The following is a 9,100-nucleotide window of genomic DNA, read 5'->3' as shown; positions in this document are numbered from 1 at the left end:
GGCAGCCCTAGGAGAGTTGTTAATCAGCTCAGTGGTCTGGTAAAACTAGGTTATACTTAACTCCTCAAAAGAATTACCTTCCAAAGATGGTAACTTATTTTGGCATGCTTGAAGGGTCTGTTCTCAACGGTGAAAAGTAACAATTTATCCACTTTGAAATAATTATTGTAATAGCTTTCCCTAATTGATTTCCAAGGTTAAGAGTAAAGATCAAGCAGTGGATTCTGTACACTAACTCAAAGGTCAATTCAAAACATTGTCAAGACGCAGAGATCAGCTTTGAAGTGTCAAAGCTCAAGGTCAGTTAAAAATGTCAAAACTCAAAGGTCAGTTAAAATTAAATGTCAAAGGACCATCTTTGTAGAGAACAACTGCAAACTGGAACAGTTTGAAACGGGTATATTCAAACGGGAACTGTGAGTTTTTCTGATCCTTATTAAGCGGAGCAGAGTTCAAAGCAAATTGTGGCAAGCGATCCTGCTGCAGTGCTCACCCGGATAGGGATGAGTGATGATATGTATTCGATCCTGAAGAAATGTGCAAAGTATCTCGTCAGTGAAAGGACGGAGAATATTCAGCGATGGTGTTAAATCCATCTTCCACCCATGGAAGATAACAAAAAAAAATATGGTGCGATGCAGAAAGTAATAACTTTTTCCCGAAAGAGGACAAAAACTGCTACTCGGAGAGTTCAGTCTCTGACAGCCTTGTAGAAAAGTTTCATGGTCACTTTAAGCCAGCACAATCGATCGATCACAAATTTCACAACCACTTTCAGGTTACTTATATGGGCGAAGCTGGCATAACATTAATTTGTCTGAGATTGAAATTATCACCAGCAAGGAAATCGGATGTCACGCCCCAGAGAACTTCAGACAAGGATACCGGGACTTCACTGTACCTTCCTTTTTCCGTATAAGCTGCAAAGGTGCAGTATTTATCAGCAGAATAAGGATTTTTACAGTTTCAAAGCAAAAAAAAAAATAATAACATTGCCACTGTACTTTTAATCACAATATTAACTGGACTTATTTTTAATGTAGATTCATGAAAACTTAGGGCAAACATTTTTTTTCTAGTACATTTAAGTGTTATGAATTTTCAAGAGATTTATCTTTGATAATACATGAATTATCTTATAACCAAAAATAAAAATGTTTCGGTAATTTTAAACTGCACATTTTCTTTAAAAATTAACGGTGTTTTTACAAGTGTATGTGGTGAGAAGCAAACTTTACATTACAAACCGAATTGGGTATTTGGGTATTCATGGTATGACTTCGTAGTGGAGCGAACGTTACCGTAACGGCTTGTAACTGGTGGCGTTTGTTCGCCTCCCGAAGAGGATCCCGACTAAAGAGAGGCAGTTCAAATAGTGTTCAAGAAATACAGTAAATCAAGATACAGAACTACAAACGTTGTCACTGTCAGTCACGTGGTTCCCAGCAGGTGACTAAAAATTTAGGGTAATAGGCTTGTGACAAGAAAATCTAGAAAACGGCTGCGGAAGTCCTACGGCTCTGCATGTAAGGTTAGTTAAGATACCCGTTTCTACATGTGAGGAGAGCCCATTAGCTTTGCACGTTTCTTAGACTATCGTTTTTTAATTACTTTAACTTTTCAGAATACTTGCACGTGAAAACATTAGCCTACATTCGAGGTTTTCACGTAAGTAGACCCTAGGTTAAATCAGTGTTAAACTATAGAATAGCTCTGCTCGGACTATTACCTTGGAAATTGATTTTTTCCAAACTGTTAGTGTTGCTGATGAAGGAGGTGGTGTTGTTTATTGTCGTCGATTATTATTAACCTCATAACTATCCAACATGGTTGGGGACACTTTGGGAACGCGGGGTTCCGGGTCGGGGAAATTGCTGGGAGAAAGACCGGACTGTCATGCTGTTGTTATGGAATGGTTCTACACATGCACAAGTCTTTAGGTACCATATGTTCAAGAAGGGATTGCTTAAGGAAACCTACTATAAAAAAAACTATACTAACCTAACGTACCCTAACCTTATCTAACCTAATTTAGTAGGCCATGTTACTTAGTCGGGGCCAGACCCCCTGGGGAAGGAACCTCTTTTTTTTATTACCAAAAGGGTAGAGCTATATAGTAGCTCCGCGGCAGCGACTGCCTTCTAAACTTTTTCTACAGTTTTTTGGTTACTAATTATGAATTTACCTTTAATTTTGGTGCTCGAGTGTAATTAACCTGTAATTAACCCCTGAAGCCTATCCAACCAGAGGTTTCCATACGCGATCTTCACAAGACAGAGCACGGGTACGTCTATTTGGAACTGTTCATATCCCATCTGGCAAGTGCAATAACTTGTTAACGAAGGGGTACCACTCCCCCCGGGCCAGTACTAAATATGGCAAAGGGACATTCCATTTGGCCGACAACAACAAATGCACCGCCAGTATCAGAACCCCTAACAGTGTAGAAAAAAACCAGTTTCCAAGGTAAAAACAGGCGTGGAGCTAATATATAGAATTACCACCAAAAGTTCCCCATAACACAGCACATGTGGGATAGCATTCCAGGATGGCCAGCATCCAGTAACATAATCAGTTCTAAGGTTAATTACAGGTTAATACAGTCGACCACCAAAAAAACAGTAAATTCTTTATAAGCAATCAAAATATTATAGAAACGCTCAATTTCCAAGGTAGCACCCCATGCAGAGCTGTTCTATAGTTTTAGCCTACCCAAATCAGTCACTTTATGATTTCTGTGTTCTTTATCAGTTGAACCTGTCAGATTATAGCCTAGGCCTTAAATTTACCTTCAGGCCTAGACCTAACTGCATGTCATTAAAGACTGTTTGTTGTGACCTGAATTCCTGGTTTTTCTTCAAGAATTAGGTTATGCTATGAAACAGCCTAGGCCATTAAGTTTGAATCCTTTAAAGACAATTTTTGCCACAGCTGTAGCTGAATCATTATTCATAAAAATGTTGAAGTTTTGCTGTTTTTTTTTTTTTTTTTTTTTTTTCTGAAACTCTGCAGTTTAGATTCTTTGTACACTAAGAGACCTATAGATTTTATTCCCATATATAGGTTAGGCAGTATCTTATGCACCATGTGAGTGTTGATTTCCACATAAATTATTTTGCTTTACAGGATCTGTTAGGCTAACACATACCATTAAGAAGCAAGCGTGCTGTAAGTCTTGCATTCCAGTTACCTTGGGGAAATAATGTTCTTTTCGTTGATTATTATTATTATACTGTATTATTATTATTCAGAAGTTGGAACCTATTCATATGGACCAAGCCCACAGGGGCCATTGACATGATTTTCAAGCTTCCAAAGAATATGGTGTTCATTAGGTACAGTGCCAGATTTTTCTGGAGGTAACCTGGGGCCCCAGGGGTTGGTGGGGGGGACCCCCCCCCCAGCCAAAAACAGTTCATGGAAATTGACTGAAAGACATGCTTTCCTAAAGAGCAAGGAACAAATTCATTAGTGTACATTATATAGTATACTGTATGTTATGAACATATCGAAACCTTAATTTGTGTTAATCAGGAATCACAGGTGAAAGTAGAAAAGTACCAGAAGTGTTTTGTGAGTAATTTATTAATAATTTTCTGAGTCTGAGATTGAACATGACACTTTTTCAATGTTCATAAAAGGAAAAACAGCTTGTCAATGAGTAACTAACTACTAACAATTGACATGTTGTTAAAAAATAAATAGAAATTGGCACAACCGATGTATGTCAGAAATATGAAGGATCAACAAGTGAATTGTAATTATTATTATTATTAATTTTATAATCATGAGACAGTAATATTTCTGAGATGAGTGGATAGCTCTCAGGGCATCAGTAACTTTCATATAAAACTTGTCACATGAATCACTGAAATTGCATTTGACAACCAGCATATGTTTCAGTGAATCGACTTTGAATTGCGATTTATCTGGTGTCCATATGTTAATCAGAGAAAAGACTTTCAGTGGGAACATTTGTCCCAGGAAGACATAATGCAAATTCTGCCATGAGTTTCATGTTAGTACATGGAACATAATGGTTGACAAAGTGCTGAAAGATTTCCATCCATCGTTTCTCTACTGGGAATTTTGCTTTAGCCCACTCATTAACTTTTTCTACAGTGACATATATTTGGACATTGGAGATCTCATCTAATAGTTCATTGTCATTTATCTTGTCATAAAATATGTCATTCACAAAACCAATGCACTTTTGAACATCTTCCCATGATGGTTGTGATCTGAAAACCACCCAATCAAAAATATTTATCCCTTCAAATTGATTACATCAGCAGTTCAGGTAATTTGCACTTGTTTCATAAAATTCAATCATTTGTGAATAGTTTTTTCGTATCAATCTCTTTCTTTAACTCCTTCAACTTACTTTGAACTATCATGGGCTGTCTTGCTCTTTCCTGTATTTGTCATTAAGGCCTTTCAAAGATCTTTACACTTCAACACATGTTGCAGTCTGATTTTCAGTTTGCAGAACAGTTGCTTGAAATGATGCTGCCTGATTATGTACAAAATATAACCACAGCTCTGCAGATGGATCTTCAAAAAAATGCTTGTAGTAAGACAGGGCATTTGTCTAATGAGAGAAAGTAGGATGAAAGTATGACTTGGAATCAGATTGGGTCTAGGGAAAAGTACACAGTTCTTTCGACAGGCTGGTGGATGCTGGGATGGGTGATACGAAAATAGGAACTGTCCCGGGTAAACCAGGACGTCTGGTCACCGTACATTAGGAAGAAATAAGAGGAAGTATAGGGAAAAACTGAAAGAAGAGATCCCACTTATTAAAAGAGAAAGAATAAATTAATAAATTAACAAATAGACAAAAATGTATTAAAATGCAAGAATAGTATTAGGGTGGTACTGTAATGCATTGCACCTTCTCTTGAACTTCTGAAATTCCAATTGCACGACATCTTCTGGAAGGCTGTTCCACAGTCCAACGGTGTGAGGAATAAAGGACCTCTGGAACTGAGAAGATTGCGAGGCACATTTACTGCATATTGGTGCTGCTGCTCAGCAAATCTGGTTGCTCTCGGCAGATAAAAGGGATCAGGGATCAATTGTGAATGTGAAAGATCTCTGTTGAAATACAACTGATGAAAAAGTGACAAGTCATATCTACTGTGTAAAACAAGAGACCGTCTGTTGACGGTCCAAATCATATCTGCTGTGTATTAGGAAAAAGAAACCTACCACCATGAACCACTCTGTCTAAAAGAGATAAATCTCTAGCAGAAGCAAACATCCACAATAAAGAACAGTATTCTAATAAAGGAAGTACAAATAACCTAAAGCAGGTTGCATTGATTTTATCATGTGAGTCAGAGGTTACACCTAAAATAGTTAAAGCCTCAGACTTGTTCAGCAAAGTGCCATCCATCGGAAGGGGTGGATGGGGTGGGAAATCTGTACGAGATCTGCTAATCAATAGTGTTTTCATTTTACTGGAGTTCAGCCTCATACCCCACCAACTACACCATTCCCTGATCTGGTCCATGTCCTGATTGAGGCTGAGGACAGCTTCATTTCTCAAAAGTGGAGACTACTACACCCACAAGTTTTGCATCATCGGCATACTGTACAATCTTGTTTTCCAGGCCAACAACTATGTCACTTGTATGCATTAAAAATAACAGTGGACCAAGAACACTGCTCTATGGAACTCCAGACACAATAGGTCTTGGTTCACTAAAGATCCCGTCCACAGCAACTCGCTGCTGCCTACCTGTGAGGAAATCTTGAAGTAATCTTAAAACATATCCACCCACTCCTTTTGATTTACTGTATGGAAAGCAGCACTAAAATCTATCTGAATTACTCTGCACCCAAAACTCTTACCAAGGTTCTCTTGCAAGTGGCATTGCAGGTACCTAGTTGCTTCCTACTGTATATGCATATAAACGATCAGCTAACAATCCTTTAGATTTAACATACTTATATAGTGGCTTAAAAATAAGTTTTTCAGCAACTTTAGAGAGCACAGGGAGAATATAGATTGGCCTGTAGTTACTGCAATCAGCAGATAAGCCACTCTTTGGAATGGGCACTATATTACTAAGCTTGCAGTCATCTGCAAAGATACTATGTCGACATAAAAATCTATAGAATCTACTAAACTTGGGAGGCAACATGCTAGAAACTTTTTTAAAAAACAAAGGGAAGAGACCATCAGGGTCTTCTCCACCCCAGCTATCAAGATTACCCAGAATTTTCTTAACATCCCTGGAGCAAAATGCAAATTTTGTAAGAAGTGGGTAAGGATGACAAGTATCAGGGATAGGGACGTCCTCAGCTGATTGATGAAGCAGTTCAGCCATTTCCCTATGGCCAGTAACCAATCTATCATCATCCTTTAGCTGATTGCTTGGTTTCAAAAGCTTGATGAAGCAGTTCAGCCATTTCCCTATGGGCAGTAACCAATCTACCATCATCCTTTAGTTGTGGTGAAATGGAAGGCGAGCATGACCCAAAGATGGATGATGCCAATTTGGTCCACCACAGATGAGGCTGAGTAATTCCTTCAAGTTTCCTCATCAAGGAATTATTGTAATTTCTCTCAGCTGTATGGTAAGTTCTATTCGCAGCAAGGCAAGACTCAAAAAAGATGGTGCAGTTTTCATTTGAACAGTTACGTCTGTCTCCATGTGTTGAATTTGGTCCGTTTGTCATGGTAGGCTCGTCTACATGTGTCATCAAACTGTGGTGGGTCATTTGTCCTAAATCTGATAACCTTTCTAGGGACATATCTTATTAAAATAGCCATCAGCATTTCATTTAACTTCTTTTTGGGATCAGGATTTAGTATAGCATCTGAAATATAAAGTGCCTGACAAGCTTCAATAATGCGATCCCAATTGGCTTTGGGTTTCAACCAGACTGTTTTTCTAATACTGTAGTGGAATTAGTAATATCCTGATTGACAGATATGTCCATCTCAGTGGCAATGATCAAAAGTGACTATAAAGTATATTCATAGACCTTGGACTTCACAATAGCTGAAACATCTGTGAATATGAGGTCTAATCTACTGGGTGTCCATAATGTCTCTTTACAATTTAAAAACTATATTACAAAAGCAAATGAACAGACAAATATGTAGAAATTATTACAAAATGAGGAGTAGACATTGGAGTATTTTTGCCTCATTTAATACACCTCTATATGGGCACCATTACTTGCATGAAGCACATCAAGACGGTACTTGATTTCTTGTCATGTTCGCTGTAGAATGGCCTCGTTAATGGTGGCAATGGCATAAATGATCATTTGCTTGAGGTCAGTGATGCCCCGCATCTTTGTTCACTACACGATATCTTTAACATAACCCCATAGAAAGCAGTCCAGGAAAATGATATCTCATGAATGAGGCGGCCCGGGAATTGGGCCATCCCTTCCAGTCCACTGGTCTGGAAATGCTTGGTTTAGGAACCCAGGAACACGCAGTCCCCAATGTGGTGGTGCACCATCTTGCTGGAAAATGATGGTTGGTTGAAGGTCATCTAGTGGTGCCACATATTCTGTCAAAAGATCAAAGTAAACATCTGCAGTAACTGATGTCTCGAAGAAAAATGGACCAAGATGCAACTGCACATGATCCTATACCAGACGTACACCTTTGGACTATCTCGGTGAAGTTCCCTAGTCACATGGGGATGTTCTGATCCCCAGATTCTCACATTGTGTGTTCAGTTTCCCTGAAACATGAAAGGTTGCCTCATCACTAAAACTCGGATGAGGAACGTTTCATCCTCAGAAATTCTTTCCAGCATGTTAACTGCAAACTCTTTTCGTATTGGTTTATCATTTGGGTTGAATGCCTGTATGAATTGCCCTTTGTAAGAGACAAGTTCTTGTGTAGGACTTTGTGCACTCTTGAATGTGGGAGCTGTAAGTGTCTGGCACCAGTATAGATGGACTTCGTAGGAGAATGATCAAAGGCTTGTCTTACAGAATCAGTGTTTTCCTCAGGTGTTCTTGTTCATCCACTCCTCCCTTTATCAAACACGGTTTCCATTGCCGTAAATTTCTTGTGCCATGCATGAACTGACAGACATGATGGTGGATCTCTTCCATACTTTGTTCTATTGTTTGATGTAAGTAACTTACCCAGTAATTACATAGCTAAGAGTTTCTACTCGAACAGCAGCTTGAGTTTTGAATTCTGCAGTAGTGATTCTTTTGTTTATGTAGGTAACAAGACCCCGCCCATTTTTGGGGTAAGACATAGGAACAACCTAGCCAATAGCTCAGTTTAGTTTGTTTCTGCCGCTTGTATCATCCACACGCGCTGTTGACAGAGCAGCTTGGTTTTGAACTTTTTTTTTTTTTTTTTTTTTTTTTTTTTTCTCTCTCTCTCTCTCTCTCTCTCTCTCTCTCTCTCTCTCTCTCTCTCTCTCTCTCTCTCTCTCTCTCTCTCTCTCCTCCATCTGGTGAAGTATTTTTGTATGGTAGCCTTTTGGCATTGCTGTTTAGTAATTTTTCCTATTTTTTGTGACTTTTATACTGATTTTGACCTGATAGCTATTTAGGTATGTCCAACTCTAGCTCCTCTAGTTTCCGGTACTGAAGCAACGGCTGCAATACCTGGTTAACGAAATTGACTTATGACTCTCATACCCTTTGCACAAATTGCAGAGAGCAAGTTTGCACTATTAATCTTACTTGTGACGAATCCAGAGAATGGGATGAATGGAAGTGGAAGACCTAGGCTTCTCATTTAAATAAATTGGAGAGAGATCGTAAGAGGAAGGCGGCTGCTAAAGCCAACAAAAAGTTAGCTAGTGAGACGATTCCTAAATCTAGTGATAAGGAGATTCCTGTTGTCTCTCCTCCTATTATTCCTGCATCTCCTGTGTCAGTTCACTCTCCTAGACCACCTACTCCTTCTCCTTGCTCCCGTATTTCCGAACCCAATCGCTTTGTCAGCATTGTAAGTAAGTTCGATCAGAGGTTGAACATGGTGGTAGGTATAGTGGCCCAATTAGGGGCATCGATGCTTGGATTAAGTTTGATAAGAAAAGTGAAAGTGAAGTGTTAGTGGAGGAGGTGGAAGCTCCTCCTGCTGATTCTCCTAGGCATCGGT

At 39.0% G+C, this 9,100-nt stretch overlaps 1 long non-coding RNA gene across 1 annotated transcript in view; it reads left to right on the top strand.

Moving 5' to 3' along the window:
• The first annotated feature begins 1,391 nt into the window (after positions 1 to 1,391).
• LOC136832762 (uncharacterized) overlaps positions 1,392 to 9,100 on the top strand; it is a 121,825-nt gene continuing 114,116 nt past the window's right edge. Inside the window, exon 1 of the long non-coding RNA XR_010851309.1 lies at positions 1,392 to 1,531. This is a non-coding gene — a long non-coding RNA (uncharacterized lncRNA). The remainder of the gene's footprint in view (positions 1,532 to 9,100) is intronic.

This window comes from Macrobrachium rosenbergii, chromosome 50 (genome assembly GCF_040412425.1).
Source record: "Macrobrachium rosenbergii isolate ZJJX-2024 chromosome 50, ASM4041242v1, whole genome shotgun sequence".
Lineage (NCBI taxonomy): Eukaryota > Metazoa > Arthropoda > Malacostraca > Decapoda > Palaemonidae > Macrobrachium > Macrobrachium rosenbergii.
This window is presented reverse-complemented; position numbering and strand designations above follow the sequence as displayed.